Here is a 19,221-nt window from a genome sequence, read left to right on the forward strand (position 1 = left end):
GGACCAGTTGCTGTTGTCCAATACTGGATGATTGACCAAGATGAGGAGTCATAGTACTTGTTTGAGCCTGAGTTGCTCCAGATAAGGAGGCACTAACCGGAGGTTGCGATTGAGTTGTCGAGACAAGGGGCTGTTGTATGGCAACCTGAGAAACTTGGGGTTGACATGCCACAGGTAGCGCTTGTACTTGCGACACAATTACCATACCAGGTATAGTGGCAACATTCGACACAAGGTGGACTGGTTGCATTGAATATGCAACCCTTGGTTGAGGCAGTATTGGTACCCATCCGCTGGATGTAATTCCAGTTTGACCTGAATTTTGTTGTAAACTCCCATATGGTTGTTCTCCAGGGGGGAACAATGAAAAGGCATACTGTCCTCCATATGGTGGCAATCCAGTACTTAAAGGGTAGATTGGCCTTTGAAGACACATTGGATCAATTCGTTGAGTTTCAACATAAGAAATACCAGATGATAATCCGGATGAAGAAATAGGAACTAACCATGTCGTCGAAACAGTCTCTGATTGGACTCCAGCTTGTTATTGACAATTTGCCGGGACAGATGGTATACCAGCGAACATCGTTGGAGTAGTGGCAGGAGGCTCTGCCGCTGCTGTGTCGGATGACACAGTCCTGGATGTCGACGGTTGTTCATACATATCTAGTCTATCCAAAAGATTTTCTAGCGATTCTACAAGAACTTTGTGATGAAGGTAGACTAACTTCGAAGATCAACGAGGGAATGGTGATGATTATTCCGTTTAAAATAAATTTTAATGATGCTTGGACACAACTTGCTTTTTCAATTTTAAAGAGTCGAGAAAAAGCTAAAGATGACTCTAGTCTCCTTCAATGTTTTAACGAGCCCGAAGTGACAAATGCTCGGATGGACTTTTTCTGTTATAGAGTCTGAAAAAGGCCAAAAGGAACTGCTCTGGAGTTCTAGGCAGAGGGTGTGCCAAACTTTTCGCAAAACCGCAGAATACTTTTTAGGGTACGGGCAGTCGATCTTCGTGAATGCTGTGTTCACTGCATTGCAATCAGTAGGGCGGCCGACAGGGCTTCCTAAGGATAAAGGATATATGCCTATAGGGGTCTCCCAATATATACGCGACGGTACGTGGGAGCACAATCCGTACTAGCGCTATCGTCCCTCAGGAGGAATCACCCACCTTCCACGAGATCGACAGTCACTAGGCTTAACGACGCCGGAACACGTCTCTAGCCTAGACCTCTATGTTGTGCGTTATGTTGCAAAGCCTTGTTAGGTTCATTCAGTTTATTTTAGGTTGATCTTTTTAAAGTTTGCCTTTCAAGGTTCACCACGAGATGTATGATACAAATTCCTAAATGCAGCCTAAAGATGATCAGCAAGCTTTATATCTTTTCAACTTTGAAAATCCTAGCTACTAAGGGAAAACAAAGACACCATCTTTTCTCAAAGAGCAATCAGCACACTCTAATGCACTTTTCCTAAATCCAACATGCAAACTATCAAATGCAAAATGCACAATGCAGGTGTTTGTTTTCCGCTTTCTTAGTATTGATGCCTACAAAGAAAGCTTTTTGTACAACTTTGAATTTTCTTTTAAATGATCAATACAAACAAGTTCACTTTTTCGAAATCAGAGAAGATAGAAGAGATTACACTACTTAACGATTTTCGAAATAAAGACTTGTTTCGACACTTAAAAGAGACAAATTCAAACCAATAAGCAAAAGTAAATATATAATCAATCTGCAAACAGCCAATGAACTCTCTTCTAAGATCAAAATCAATTAGATCTGAATCAAAGTCTACAGGATGACTATTTTACTCATGCAAAGGAAAACTGTAAATGATGCCACAAACACATAAAAACACTCACAGTCTTTTTGTACAAAAGGAGGCGGAATTTAAGCAGAGAAAAGGAGTTATCAGACTGGTACCTATGCTGGTTACAGGCTGCAAAAAACAGAGATCAAAACAGGGCAACAGAGATCAGAGAACCCCAGCTGCACAAGGCCAAACTGGTTCAGCGCAACCTCAACACTATGGTTTTGACATTCAGCGCAGGTAGCCTTCACGGGACCTGCGTTGAAATGCAGAATGCCTTCACAGTGGTCGCGCTGAAGGAGAAACTCTCGTTTCTCTTGGGTTCTGGGTCATAAAATGCTCAAAAATCAACTGTTTCAGGCCAAATCAGAAACACAAGCAAGGTATAAACAGAGGGATGTTTTGTGAGGGTACTAAAGACTATCACAAGGATCATCAAATCATTTGTGGATCCATTGTTTAGATCATAGACAAGTCCAGCAGCTGGATCAAAGCAGCAACTTTCTACTTTGCATTCGGGAAAGATGCAGTTTGATAGTTGCTGTCAAGTCTATGAAGTAAACAAATAACAGAAACACAAATGAAATGAATAAACAAATTGTCCCCAGCGGAGTCGCCAATTTGTTGTGGGGAAAAATGCCTATGCAGGACGATCCTATCCACCTAAGGTGTGACAGTACCTTAGCAACAAACGAATACAGCTACACTAGTTTCTTCCTTTATGAAATATGAAAGAGAGGAGATCGATAGACTTACCGTTGTCTTTCGTTTGTCCCTCGATCTAGATCCTCTTCTCTTTGGGTGTTCACAGCTACTTGCCTCCTCGCTTTCTCAAGAGAACAGCTACTTGATTCCCACGAGATCACAAGAGAACAGCTACCTGTGACAAGAGAACAGCTACTTGTGACAAGAGAAGAACAGAACACAAAGGCATATATTCATATTCATAAATGATTCAGGATTAGAAGTAAATCAAATACACTAATGCAATCATACAAATACACCAGTATATAGGAGAAAACCAAGATAGCTTTATTGATTGATAACAAGGTTCAGGAAGAGATACAACCCAAAGGGCTCCAATCCAACATCTCCTTCCCAGCAGAATGGAATTCCTTCTTCAGCTCCCTTCAAAGCATTAAGCACCCAATGTTTCCAGTCCCAAACCAACAACAATTCTTTGCAATAACAAATTTCCAGCCTCTGGATCCCATGGAGGAGAGATCTATATATAGTTATTTTGGAGAGAGGATGAGTCAGCTTGAGATCTAACTAGTGTCCTCTCCCTCTTTCAGTTCTTGAGTCCACTTGGAGGTTCTTGCTTCCACTTGGAGATTTGGAACCTCTTACTCATCACCAGTGGAATTCCTTGATGCAAGTGTCATTTTGGAAGCTTCCTGGGCATTGACACATTGAGGAATGAGCCTGCCACTTGTCCAATTACGCTCAGTGCAGGTAGACAGTGGAGCAGTTGACATTCAGCGCAGATGCTCAGTGGAGCAGTTGACATGATCCAAAATTGGCTTGTTTTTTAGTGTTTTCAGGTGGAGAACTTCTGTGAATTGCTGTGGTTAGTTAGCCTTGGTCCTCTAGGGGTAGGAACAACATGTTTAGGGACTTTGGATCCTTTAGATTATGGACATTTCATGCTCAATGCTGTAAGGCACAAAAATGTCTATAACATTCTTGACCAACATCTACCTTTCATATTAGAAACTGATGCTCCTGACTCTCAATGGGTTTCAATTCTCCTAAAAAAGCTTCATAAAAGGGATGAAATATATGCTTATGCTTCAGGGACCTTTTTAGATACATAAATCAAATATGCTTCCTCCCATAAAGAAATTATGGCTATTAAAAATGGGATTCAAAGATTTTGTCTATATTTGGAAAGTTTGCATTTAATTATTAAAATAGATCTCAAACATATGAAAGGCATGTTGCAGAAAAAAATATTGTAGAGCAAGGAAATTCCCGTGTTCTTGGATGGGCACTTTGGTTCGAGGGTTTTGAATTTGACATCATTTACTAAGTAAGTAAGGAAAATTACCTTGCTGATATGTTACCCAGAGAAGGAGCAGAAGTAACCAAAGTTATGTCAATGAAAAAATTTGAAAAGGGAGAAAGTTCTAAGGCTAGATCACAAATCAAACTATGCTCATCATGTCATTATGCATATTTTTGGGATTTCCTTAGTGAAAAAATCAAGTCCTTGCTAGTTGAGATTGAAAACTTGATATTAGAAAAATGGTTCAATTCATTAGAGGGAAGATATAGCTATAATATTAACCGGAATCTCATAAATAATTATCATGTTTATTTCAGCCAATCTCGAGCACCATATTCAAGAATTGTCTATATATTTGATCCAAGTATCACTTGGATGGAATACTATGGAATACATTAGTTTTCTCGAGCATTTGAAAGGATATCCATTATCATGTACTTATAGTATATCATGTATCCTTTCAGACATTGGAGCAAGTGGATGGATGTTCTAATGATCTAATATATTCCCAGAAAATAATATTTTTATTCCAGAAGCCCATTCAGAACCTTACCAATCCTACATAAGGAAATGGAAGAAGGGGCCCTCAGGTATGATATTTTTTGATTTGTTCGAGCTGATATAGAGGAATTATAGTCGAGATCAATCATGACAACTCTCCAACTGGTCACAAATTTACTTTTAGCATAGAAGACTTTGGAGAAGTTGGGATCCATGTAGATAAGATTGATCCTCATATGTCATCTTCACCTTTCTTGGCTTTCTTTAGCGAAGAACCACCTTGGCTACATCAAATCATTCTAGGTACTGATCCATAATTGCACAATCTAGATCATGATGAAAGTATCAATGATTCTGATTATGATTCTGATAGGATTCCTAAGGATCAAACTGGGTAGATTTCCAAAGGGAAACAATTTTTGATTTTTCGGCTTTGAGGGTTCTCCGTAAAGAATCTCCTCAGTGTAAAAAACTTTAAAGTACTTGCTTTCATGGGTTCCTCATGATGAATCTCCACTGTGTAATTACCTTGCAGTCATTTTCTTTAGGTTGTCGGTTTACTTTAGCTTTCAGTACTTGCTTTCGTGGGTTCCTCATGATGTAATTTCCACTATGTAATTACCTTACAGTCCTTTGATTTAAGTTGTCAACTTAATTTAGCTTTCAGTTCTTTCTTTCGTGGGTTCCTCATAATGGAATCTCCACTATGTAACTAACGTCTTTTAATTTAGGGACATTAAAATTGTTAGGATAGGAAGATATATGGGATTTTAAAATCTAGCTGAAGTTAGGAAAGGATCTGAGGATCTTAGTAATGACTCTATATAAGGAGAGATGGGGTTCTTCACAAGATACTTGTAATTTTATGTGTGTTTCTATAATACAAAAGTAATCTTCTGTGTCTTTAGTTTGAAAACTGGTATTCATGCACTCTTGCTACTTTAGTTTATTTTTCTTATTTGCGTACTCTGGTATTGCATACTCTGGTTTCGAATCTAGCTGAAGTTAGGAAAGGACCCGAGGATCTTGTAATGACTCTATATAAGAAGAGTTGGGGATCTTCACAAGATACTTGTAAATTTCCGTGTGTTTCTATAATACAAAAGTAGTCCTCTGTGTCTTTAGTTTGCAAATTGGTATTCATGCACTCTTGCTACTTTATGTTATTTTTCCTATTTGTGTACTTTGGTAAATTAGCATCAGAGCATCAGAAAGGTACCTTTTCATTCTAAACATTGAATGTTATCTGGTCTTTGTGAATGATCATAGGCATGTGTCTTTTTACAAAATCTTGTGCAAGAAGTATGTCAAATGCAATATCATAATTATACAGTGTTACATATACCAGTGTTGAATCAATATATAGTGGAAAATCAGGAGCAACATCATAATTTTTCATATATATATATAAGTCAATTGGGGTTATCGTAGGTGGTTTGGTAAAATAACTGTTATCTTCCGCACCAAGGTTCAAACCCTTGCTATGGACATGATGAGCTATAATGCCTTGATAATTATTGTTATAATGGCTTCGTGCCTATGAATATGATTTTATTGTATTTGAGCCTTGTGAAATATTAAGTGAGTATACATGTGGACTAGCTTGGTGCTGACAACCTCACTCTAGCCCTTTGGCCGAAAAAGAGGCTGATTTCTTTCCTTGGAAAAAAAAAATATATTTAATAAAAAATTTGCTGTTTCTATTCAAGTAGAATGGAAATCACATTTTCCATGCACTATGGAATAACTAAATTATCCCAAAAATCATGACAACAAAATTAAACCTTCATTAGTATTACGATGAGAGGAGCCCTATAAACCTATCATATAAATCATAATTATATGGATCCCCTTTGGGATTCTGAATGTCGACAAGATGCACATTATACTGTGGATGATCTGAATCACAAATTTACAAATGACAACCATAAAAGCTTAAAATCTATCATAATTATGTCAAAAATATTTCATATCCAAAAATTGAATTTTCATATAATCCTCACCCCCAACCCAAAAAAAAGAAACAAAAAATAAAAATAAAAATAATATATAAAATAGTTATACTATTTTCATAAGACCAAATATCATAAAATAATATTTCAATAGTCCTTATAAGATTACATCTAAGTTTCATTATGTTTTTTTTTTCTAAAATAAATGATGAAATATTGCCTGGATAAAATAATTGTGACTTTATGCAACAAGAGGGAGATGGATCATTGATCCATCCATTTCTTCTTCCTCATTAACTAGATTTATTGGAATCTATTGATATTCTTTGGAGATCTTATTAATTTCCTTGTTCAATTCATTATATATGTGAGTACAAGAAATAAAGTTGAACATTAGCTAAATATCTACATAAATCTCTCACTAGCCTAAGTTGCACATTTGGAACATTTTCACACTCATTCATCTACTTTATGACAAGAGAGGAATCCTCACAAACTTGATGTTTTTTAATATTAATATTAGGGCCTAGGCCTACCTTGAAAGGGAAAAAAAGAAAGTTTGACATAAATGAATTTCCCACAATACTATTGAATACAAAATTCCCCTGATGATCCGTAAATTGCCATGGATATTGCACTGGACACTTTGTCAAAATAGATATGATAATATTATATTAAAAATCGAAGGTTCTACACAATTATAGTTTTATTTAATCTCTAGATATGTAGATTTTACTGTAATCAGTGCATGCATGAAAATGGAAATTATTCATAAAAATTAGAGAATGACAAAATAATCTCACATACACATAAGACACAAGATATTCTCTCTGGGAAAACCCGTCGGGAGAAAACCCAGCTGGAAGGTGAGGCCACTTCTCTCTCTTTCTCTATTTGGAAATTTGGATGTAGGTACAAATAAGTAATGCTTGTAGCCCATGAGCTGCTACAGTGCACATATCCTCTCTGTGTACTCTACCTCCTATCTCTCCTGTCTATCTTTGCTCAACTATGGAACAAAATTCTCTCAAAGGAATGGAATGCCTCTTCCTCCCAGTGGCTTGGTTATAACATAGTCCAATAGCCTACTAGTGGTTAATTTTGACTACAACAACTCTTAACTAGAGTCACAATTTAAACTCTTCTACAATATTTTACATCAAAAACATGTGGCTAGCCCCTTTTCCATAAATAATGGGGGTTGAAGCGATATCCTCCCTAACTATAGGTGTGAAAACAAGAAGGTCAACTTATGAGTGACATCAATTTGCATATGGACTCCGATTGATGCACTTCTTGCGCCGTTAGAAAGGTCTCTATGTGTAGAATAACATGAAAATGTGCCACATTAAAGAAACAAATTTTTACCCCAGAAAACGTTGTTTGATACCTAAAAATGCTCTCGGAAGATTTTAGACCCCGTTTCACCAAAATGGGTCCCGCCAGTAAAAACGGTCCCCTGAGATGATTCCTCCACTTTTTTCCATTCTGAATGCATCGAGATTTATGAAAAAAATCTAATGATCCAATATGGATCATGCCTCTCCATTTTGGGAGGCTTTTGGTCCCCAAAATATTTTAGTAAATTAGGTGAGGAATATTTTCCTCTACCTTCTTCTAGGTGTACCATTTAGCTTTGCCTAGAAATTGTCCCTTCAACCCAATCTGCCAAAGGTCATGCTACTCCTATCTTGTAGTTTTGAACCTCTTTTGAAAAACTGTATCTTCTGTCAACTCTGCTAAGCATCTGGTACCAAAACCTCCACAGAAGGTAGGACCTGTTCCTCTTCCTGATCTAGCATGGAAAGCTCATAGAGTTTGAAATTCTCTACATTCACAATTTAGTAAATGCGCATATATGGTGGTAAATTGAGTCGATAGGAATTATCACCCACCTTTTTCAGTATCTCAAAGGGACCATACCTTAGAGCCTTGATTTTCTTATTAGGCCCCTATAACCTCTCCTTGTTCAACTGTAGCCATACTTTGTCTCCCACCTTGAATGATTTCTTTGTTATGTGATAATCATGCTTGGCCTTACACTTCTCTTGCAACTTTTGCATTGTTTCCTGTACTTGTAGATGGATCTGCCTAATCTTCTCTACAATTTTTTCAGCCTTCAAAACATATCCTGTAATATCTTCCCTCACTCCTCCTTGTTTTCCATATGCAATATCCAAAGGTGAAGGTGGAAAATATCCAAAACAAGTCTCAAATGGGGACTTTCCTATAGAAGTGTGGACTACTTTGTTATAAGAATGTTGTATATATACCATATTTTTATCCTAGTTCTTCAGATGCTTCTGGTTGTATACCCTTAGAAGCTATACCAAAGTCCTATTGACTAATTCTATCTACCCATCTATCTGTGGATTGAATTCCATAGATCTCTTCAACTTTGTGTCCATCTTCTCCCACAATGTAGTCTAGAATGCACTAAGAAATCTTATGTTCATGTTTGAAATGATGCTCCTTGGCATCCCAAAGTGCACCCATACCTGTCCAAAGAAAAAGTTTGCTACTTCTTGTTTGCTGATGGTATTTTTACAGGGCATCACAACACAGATCTTGCTGAACCTGTCAACTACCATGAATAGGTAGTCATGTCCCTTCCCGGTTTTCGGTAAACCTCCCACAAAGTCCATGGAAATTCTTTCCCAAGGATGACTAGGTGCAAGTAAGGGATGATATAGACCCTGTTTATTGTTGCTAGGCTTGCTGGTACAACAAAGCATGTATTCTCTTATGAACCTAGCTACCTGCTCTTGCATCTTGGGCTAATACACATACCTCTGCAAGTTAGCCACGATCTTCCCTACACCAAAGTTCCTTGCAACCTTGGAGGTGTGAGCCTCTCTAATCAGTTGCAAACACGCACCTTCAGGAACACATAGCTTGTTCAGCCCATAGAGTAACCCATACTAGAGATGGTAGTCACCGGTCTTGTCACCATGTGCACATGACTCTGACTCTGCAACTACTAATACACCTCCTTGAATTCCTCATCTTCTAAATATGCCTCTTTGTATGCATCATGGGTGAATGGATCCATGTGCATAAGAGTCCCCAAAGATGTAATATTTGATGTGGGTGGCATTGAAAGCTTATGGACTAAATTATTTGTGCTACCCTTCTTATACTTGATCACCAAATGAAATTGATGTAAAAAACCCATCCACTTGTAATTCCTGGTCTGCTATAGCTTAATTTGGGCCTGAAAGTACTATAATGACTGGTGATCTGTGTGGATTATTATTTCCTTTCCCATCAAATAGTGCTTCCACTTCTTCACAACTTTCACCATGGAATAGATCTCCTTACCGTAGGTAGGGTAGTTAAGAACTGCCCCATGAAATACTTCAGAATGGTAGCAAACGAGACTTCCTCCTTGCATCAAGACAACTCCCATAGCATACCCACTTGCATCTGTCTCCACTTAAAAGGGTTGTTGCAAGTTTGGTAATTCCAGAACTGGTGCTTCACTGATCTTCTTATTTAGCTCCTTGAAAGCCTTTTACTGGCCTTTTCCCCACTGGAAACTCTTGCCACTTGTTGTTATGGCATGGAGCAGTGCTACAACCGATGAAATGAGGCTATGAATTTCCTTAGGTACTGTGCTTCCCTAATGAAACACTTGACCTTAGAAAGATTAGTAGGCACTGACCATTTCATGATGGACTCCATCTTGGAAGGATCTATCTTTAGCACTCCTCCACTGATCACATGCCCCAGATACACCAAATACTATTGCGCAAACTCACATTTCTTGAGATTTGCTAGCAGCTGGTGCTTGTTCTTCTTCTTTGACTCAAACTTGGTGATATCCAGACTTCAATCCAATCTTGGTGAAATACTTTGCTTGTTGCAACTGATCTAGTAGATTGTCTATCCTAGGTAGAGGGTATTTGTTATTGAGCATGATTATATTCAACACCTTGTAATATATACACATCCACCAAGTCCCATCCTTATTTGGCACAATGATGATGGGTGACCCACATGGTGATGTACTCGGTCGAATGACACCCTATTCCAGTAGTTGCTGCAACTATTTCTTCACCTGACTTGATTCTATAATAGATTTCCTGTAAAACCCAATATTTGGTAAGGGGGAGTATGGAAATAGCTGGATCTTGTGCTCCACTTCTCTCTTAGGTGGTAACCCTTTAGGCTCTTAGAACACATCCTTATATGTCTGTAACAACTCCTCCAATTGTTGTTTCTATTTCTTAGTACACCCCTCCAGGGATGCCTTGCCTCTTATTGACTCCTCTTCAGACTGAATTTCTCTTAAAAATAATAAAACATACTTCTTGCTGGAATTGATCAATTTCTTGGCTTAGTTGGCACTTACCAGTGAAATTTTCGACTTGCCTTTGTACACGTTGATGATGAATGATTTTCCATCCTTGATGAGACGGTACTGGTTAGCTTTCCTCATGAATGTTGTATCATGCATGTACATACATGGAATCCCAAACACAACTCCACATACATCAAGGGGAACCACATCTGATCTACTTCATCAATAAAATTAGCGTTGATAGCAATTCTAATTTTTCACTATTTATTTACCTTCAACTTTGCATCCTTATTTACCCACCCCAATGGATATGGGTTTGGATGATCACAAACTTCCAACCACAACTTCTTGACCAGCTCTGCTGTAATGAGATTCACCTATGAACCTAAGTCAAATAGAGCATCAATCTTTGTCTTCTTGACCTATATCACTATATGGAAGAGTTTGGTCATTTCTTTCTATTCCTGTTGCTGAAGGCTACTCAAATTCACCTCCTTCTGCATTGATGTACATATGATATTCTCATCCATGTCCAAGCTTCTTTCAACTTGGTTGCTCGAATCAATAGCTATGATATTCTTCTTCTTATTATCTTTCTTCTTGTTCTTCAAGTCTAGCTCTGGATGCAAGTTCCAATATTTTTCCTTTGTATGGCCATCGGTGTTGCAGTGGTTGTAGTGGTTGCTAGGATATTTGCCTTGGTGTGTTGTGGCTGCCATCATTTTATATTTTCCCCCTTTTTACTACTTCTTCCCCTCCTTAGAATATTCTTGTTTCTCCTTCTGCTTCGATCCACTTGATTGTTCTCTTTTCAGGCCCATGTTCTCCAGGTACTATGCCTGTACACAAGCCTCATCCACTGATTTGGGCTTGAACAATATCCATTTCTCACACAGATGGTGGTGGATACCCCAAAATACTTGAGGAGTACATTTTGGTTCTTTGGAGAGATATCCAATATTATAGCCATCTTTCTGAATTCTGTGGTGTACTCGTATATGCTTTGGCTCAACGTTTGACTGAAGTAATGCCACTGGATCCATTGGTCCTCCACGTACCCAATGTGATAAAAATGTGACTTAATGAGGGTTTTGAAATACTCCCACTTAGTCACTCGAGTTTCTCCTTCCAACCTCAGGGTTTCTTGTGTGGCTCTCCCACCAAGTTAGTGCATGGCCCTCTAATTTCATCCGCACAAATGAGATATTTTGCCCTTTATCGATCTAATGGACGACGAAATAAACTTCCAATTGCTACAACTTGTGGTTTAACTTTATAGCGTTGATATCACCATGGTAGAACTTGATATTGACTTTTGCTTCCATTTTGAATAGGGATTGATTCATGACACTTGAACTGTGTTGATATTTCCAGGTCCTTTCTTCGACTCGTTCTCTGTGTCTTCCGATCTCCCGATCGCCCTTCTAATTTATCCTATGCATTCAAACCCCCATATTCTCCCAATTTCCCCAAATTATTTCTTAGGGCTTCCATTAAGAGGTTTAAATTGCGGTTTATATCCATGACTTGTTGTTTGAGCCGCGAAAGCCTCACCTTTGCAAGATCGAATTTGATTAGGGTTTTATGATTTTCGACCCGAACGACCTAGATCACCTAAAAATATCCAAAAATACCCAAATAAACCTGCTCTGATACCAAATGATCTGTAAAATTCCATGGATATTCCATTGGATAGTTCGTCACAAAAGATCTGATAATATTATATTAAAAATCTGAGACTCTACACTATTACAATTTTATTTAATTTCTAGATCTGTAGATTTTACTGTAATTAGTGCATGCATGCAAATGGAAATTATTCAGAAAATTAGAGAATGAAAAAATAAGCTCACACACACATAAGACACAAGATATTCTCTCTGGGAAACCCTTTCGGGAGAAAACCCCGCTGGAAGGTGAGGCTGCTTCACTCTCTTTCTCTGTCTGGAAATATAATTGTAGGTACAAAAAAGTAATGCCTATGTCCCATGGGCTTCTATAGTGCATATATCCTCTGTGTGTGCTCTACCTACTATCTCTCATGGCTATCTTTTCTTAGCTATGGAACAAAATTCTCTCAAAAGAATGGAATGCCTCTTCCTCCTAGTGGTCTGGTTATAACACAACCCGATAGCCTACTAGTGGTTAATTTTGGCTACATCAACTCTTAGCTAGAGTTACAATATAGACTATTCTAGTGTATGTTACATCAAAAACACGTGGCTATCCCATTTTCCATAAATAATGTGGGCTGATGCGACATCCTCCCTAACTATAGGTGTGAAAATAGGAAAGTCAACTTCTGAGTGGCATAACTTTTGCATACAAACTCTGTTTGATGCGCTTCTTAAACCTTGGAAAGGTATATATGTGTAAAATATCATGAAAATGTGTTGTGATAAATAATTAATGTTTTAACCCCCAAAAATATCATTTTATACCTCAAAATGCTCCTGAAAGGTTTTAGAACCCGTTTCGCCAAACTGGGTCTCGTTGGTAAAAATGGTCCGGTGAGTTGATTCCTCCACTTTTTCCACTCCAAATGAATCGAGATGGATGAGAAAAAATATTATGATCCAATCTAGATCACCTAGGAAAAACCATAAAAAACCCCCATGGAACACATTTTTGTTAAGAATATTCACTTCTCAAGGGACAATAAGTTTTACCACCACCCTAAAACTAGATAACAAAGTCCCAACCTGATAAATTACTTAAAAATGAGGGAAATATTTATCATCAAATAATCTATAATTTCTTTCTAGGCATATCCCTTGGTTAATCTAGAATTTGTTGCTGGGCATATCTTTAGGGATTGTGCATTACAAGCATTACCTATCATAGTTAATTTTTTTTTTTTTCTTATCTGCTATGAGTAAGGATAGAGTGAGAGTATATTGGGTATGTATTATAGTCTTTTCAAAGTTACTAGCCACATGTACAATGTTTATGCATCAGGTGTAGCGAGGGGTCAGAAGATAAGTATAGCCCTTGAAAAAAATTTCGGGTGGTTTTTTGTGTCTGTTTTTGACAATTTTCAACACACAATTATCACTTTTGGTTGATTTATGGCACATAATTATTGTGGTCCATGGTACTATAATTTCAGTCAAGAAAATATTATTGTATTCTATTCTAGAATTAATGGATTAGGGGTTTATGGATTTTGCACGATATACATTTTGTGTTGTAACATTATAAAGATAGGGTATCATGAAAAGTCTTTCTATTTTTCCTAGTTTTGGGTTGCCAGGTTAAAACCTTTGTGTTAATGTCTATGTGTTCCATTTCATCTTTCCTATTTTCAATTAAGAATATGTTTGTAGCAATTAACTATATAGAGCTAAAACCAACATTTGGTTTCATAGTAGTTTGGCTTCAAGGGGACACATTTATGGCTACAGGTTTTGGCTTAGGCCTGTGGTAAATATTGTTATAGTGTGAGATATGTGGTATCAATTCTTATGGTGAAAGGAAATGATGAGTAGTTCAAAGACAAAGATTGAGAAATTATATGGACAAAGTTTTGAGTTGTGGAAGCTCAAAATGGAAGATCTTTTGGTGAACAAAGATTAATGGATCACTATGGATTTGAGTAATACACCAACATGGATGTAAACACAAGACTAGACCAATTTGGATTAGTAGGAAAAGATCACAATATTATTGTGTCTCTCTGATTTAGTATTATTAAATGTTTTAGCAGAAGCTACAATGAAGGAATTGTGGAACAATTTAGGGGATTTATATCAATCTAAGTCCTTGTGAACAAATTGTTTTTGCAAAAGAAGCTAGATAGCTTGGTGATAGAGTATGTGAATTCCTTAAATACTTTGTTAAGTCATCTATTATTTGTTGATATTAATATTTTAGATGAAGAAACGTGTATTAGTTTGTTGTGCTCATTACTAGATTGTGGGATTGGTTGTTTCCATAGGTAGCAAGGTAACTACTTTAAGTTTCAATGGAATAGTCTCATCCTTGTTATCAAATGAGATGAGATGGAAAACATGTAAAGTTAGAGTGCATATGCCTTATTTGTAAGAAGATTCTCCCAAGATAGAAATAAAAATAATTATTCAAGTCGGAGATCTAAACTTCAGGAAAATTCGTAAAGGTATGTTGGAGATGTGGAGAAGAAGGGAATTACAAGAAACAATGTATATTTAAAAGTGTTGTCAGAGAATGGATCTAATAATGCTCCTTATACATAAACAAAAACCTCCTTATATGAAGGAGGGGATGTGTACTTGGCTTTTGCAAGCATACATAAAGATCATGAGGCATGGTTAGTGAACTCAAGTACACATTTTCATATGATTCCTCACTAAAAGTGGTTTTGCGAGTATTCAAAGTATGATGGCAATGATTTTTTCCTAGGAGATTACTCGAAAACAAAAATCATACAATGAGTAAAAGTCAAGTTGAATCTCATGGATGGAAGGATTCAAACACTCCCTAGTTTGTTGCACATTCAAGGATTGGATATGAATTTGATTTCTATAAAAAATATGAGTGATGTGGGTCTAAAAATAGTGTTTTAAAAGGAAACCTATATGACAGTTAGAGGAAAAATGGTATCTCTATGGGGATTTTCTACTGAAACTTTGTATAAGATTCTAGGAAGCACTATTAGTGATGGATGCAATAGTTCTATTGTTCCTAAGAGTAGAGATGAAGAAGGAAAAAATCCTATAGTCTCTGGAGAGAAGAATATGTTATGGCATCAAATAATAGGAAATATCAGAGAGAAGTTCCTTCAAGTACTACATGGTAAAGGTATGCTAGAGGGTATGTTTAATTGCTCTTTATATTTTGATTCAATATTGGATTGGAAAATATCCTATAGTCTTTGGATTTTGGATTGGAACTTTTTACAAGATGTTAGGAAGCACTATTAGTGATGGGTGCAACATTTCCATTGTTCATAAGTGTGGAGATGAAGAAGGAAAAAATTCTATAGTCTTTGGAGATCAAACTATGCTATAGAATCAAATACTGGGACATATTAGATAGAAGGACCTTCGAGTACTACATGGTAAAGCTATGGTAGAGGGCATGTTTTATTGCTATATAGATTTTGATTTCGATTAACATTGCTTATATGGGAAGAAAAATAGTGTAAGATTGTCCTTCGGTTCTATGAGGATAGAGATAATATTACAATTGGTGCATACTTATATGTTTTGACCTTTGTCGATTCTATCATTGGGGAAATATGTGTACTATATTTTATTTATTGATCAATTCTTGAGGAATACATGGATTTATTTCCTCAAGAAGAAATATGAAGTTGATGACAAATTTAAAGAGTTTAAGGCTCTTGTGGAGAACTAGAGAGAGAAGAAAATTAAGACTTTGAGGACATATAATGGTAGATAATTTTGTCTGAATTAATTTGATGTTTTTTGTAAGAAGTGAAATATAGAAAGGTAGAAGAGTACTCCATATACACCTCAATAAAATGGAGTTGTAGGAAGAATGAACAAGACATTGATGGAAAAAGTGAGGAGCATGTTTAGTGGTGTTGGGTTAGGATACAAATTTTAGGTAGAGGAAGTGGATATTGCATGTTACTTGGTAATTCAATCACCATCATCAAAATTGGATGAAACGACTCCACAAGAGGTATGGAATGGTAAGAAACTTTCTCTTAAACATCTCATGGTATTTAGATGTGATGCTTTCATATACATTCCAAAGGAAAATAGGAGTAAGTTGGATCAAAAAGCTAAAAAGTGTATCTTTATTGGATATAAAGATGGTTTGAAAAGTTATAAGATTTGGAACCTAGAAATTAAAAATATTATCTAAGGTTGAGATGTGGTACTTAAACAAAATAAAAAATGTTGTCAAACATGAATTCCTACCAAGGGAGAAAGAACAAAAAAATATAGAGTTTAAATTGAAGGCTGATGAATCAAACTCTATAGAATAACATGAACAATAAGAAGAAGAACCTCATACTTTAGTATTGAGGATATTGGCTTGGGAAAGAAGGAAATTAGAAAGGTATACTCCATCTAATTTCCATTATAATTTTGCTTTGTTGAATATTCAATGATGGTCTTAGAAATGATAGAGAGGTGATGGATTTAGAGGATGGAAAACTATGGAAAAGGGCCATGATTGAGTAAGTGACAACCATGGACAAGAATGAGGCTTGGGATCTAGTGGAGTTTCGGACTAGAAGAAAGGCCATTGGTAGAAAATGGGTGTTAAAGAAGAAGTTGAATGCAGAAGGAAAAGTGGAGAAATACAAAGCTTCATTAATAGAAAAATGTTATTCTGAGGTAGAGGGAATTAACTTTGGTAAGATCTTTCTTTCATTGCCAAGTTAAATTCTATTAGATTTATTTTAGTGTTGTTGATACTTTTGATTTTGAAGTAGAAAATATGGGAATGAAGACAACATTCCAACATGGGGATCTAGAAGAAGAAATATTTTTTTTTTTTGTTTTTCAAGTTGGCTGTGATCCTACAGGCTTGACCCGTGGCTTGAGGAGAAATGACCCAAGGGAATCTAATCCGTCAAAGTCACCCGGGGATCGTACCTGGCCTGGGCCACACCAGCCCTAAGTTGACTGGACTTTTTAGCATGTCTCGTCCCCCTAACACAAGGCATAAACACCTGTCATGAGGTTTGATCTTGGGCCACCTTGCTAATGAGGCCCATCCTCAACTAATTGTGCTAGTGGGACTTGATGAAGAAGAAATATACATGGCATAGTCAGAAGGATTTTCAATGAAGGAAAAGAAAGATATGGTATGCAAACTAAAAAAATTCTTGTATGGGTTAAAGAAATAACAAAGGATGTAATTTCAAAAGCTTGATACTTGTGTATTGTGACTTGGATTCACAAGGAGAAAAGTAGATCAATATGTATTTAAAATTAGTTGGTAATCATATTATTTGTTTGGTCTTATAGGTACACTATATGTTGTTGATTGTAAACAACAAGAAAATCATGTAGGAAATGAAAACTCAGTTTTCCTCTAAATTTTACATGAAGGATATCAATGTTGTAAATTTCATTTTGGGCATGGAAATTAAAAGAGATCAAGAAAACATGAAACTCTAATTAAAAAATAAGAGGAAATGTGTTGAGACAATATTTCATAGGTTTAATATACATGAATGTAAATGGGTAAAAGTCCCTATTCCAATGGGTGTAAAGCTATCTACGGATAAAATTGTGTCTAAAGACACAAGAAAAGGAAGAGGACATGCCCCATGTTACATATGCTAGTGTGGTTAGTAGTTTGATGTATGAAATGGTTTTTACTAGACTAAACATTACATATGAAGTGGCAGTATTGAGTAGGTATTTGTCAAAACGAGCGGAGGGAAATTGGGTAGTGGTAAAGAGGGTTTTTAGAAATTGACATGGAACTATTAGATATGAATTATGCTACCAAGGATTACTAGGATTGGATAGGGTATTGGACATACATGGATTTGTTGATGCATAATGGGTTGGATATGTCAATTGTAGAAGATCTACAAGTGGGTACGTGTTTAACCTATTTGGAGGAATAATTAGTTGGATGAGAAAGAGATAGTAAGTAGTGACACTATCAACTATAGAAGGTGAATAGATGGAAGTTATTCATGCAAGCAAGGAAGTAGTATGGTTAAAAAAATTAGGTTCAAGTATTAGGTTGGTATAATAAGTAGCAAGGATAGATTGCGACAGTCAACATGCAAAATTCTTAGCAAAGAACCTTGTTTATCATTCTAAAAAAAAGCATATTGATGTTCAACATCACTTTGTGAGTGTTAGAAATTTAGCAAGAAAGGCTAGATTTGACTTGTGCCTTAGTCAAATTTAGTAATTCAAATTTTCACATTAGCAAGATGACTTGGATTGCAAGTAACTTCTGTGTCATGGATTTTTCTACTAGTTTACTTAGTAAATTTGAGTTATAGGCTAGAAGTAGAGTTGTGCATGTAGTGATTGCTAAAATTTAGCAATTTGGTTCAGTTATTTTCAGTTTGACTCAATTAAATAAGCTAAAGTAGTTAGTTGAGTTAGTTGAAGGGTAGTTGAATAGTAGAACTATTGTTAACTTAGTGATATCTCAATTAAACTAGTCAATCAACTAAAAATAGTCCAAACATGCATGTAATTCATATTGCATAGCTAGTGTGGGGGAAAAGGAACATTGTAATTATCAATTATATACTAGTTGAGTGTACAAAGCTTGGCATTAAGTAGGTGCATCATTTCTTGGGAATTGTGCAAGTAAATAGGATAAAATTCCTAATTTTTAGGAGCTAATGTCCTCATAATTGTATAAGGAAATATGAGCAAGTTGGGGCCTTGAATTGGCTAAGTGTTGGCTAGAGCAGGACAATGAGAAGGATACTAAGTTTACAGTGCAGGGCATGCTTCAGGATTGAACCAAGACATTGTATCGGTTTCTCATTCTCATCTAATTAATGAAAAGCAATAGAGGGGTTTTTCCCAGTTGGGTTTCCCTGTAAATCATTGTGTTTTAATTGTTGCATATCATTACATGTGTTTCTAAATTATGATTTCCATTCCGCAGAATAGTAGAGGAAATTTGTAATCTCTTGATTTTAGTTCGATTTCATGAATAGTAGAAAAATTCTACTAATTTCTACATGGTAG

The sequence above is a fragment of the Pinus tabuliformis genome, chromosome 5_2 (genome assembly GCF_031772625.1).
Source record: "Pinus tabuliformis cultivar Carrire ecotype Pingquan chromosome 5_2, CPIR1, whole genome shotgun sequence".
Classification (NCBI taxonomy): domain Eukaryota; kingdom Viridiplantae; phylum Streptophyta; class Pinopsida; order Pinales; family Pinaceae; genus Pinus; species Pinus tabuliformis.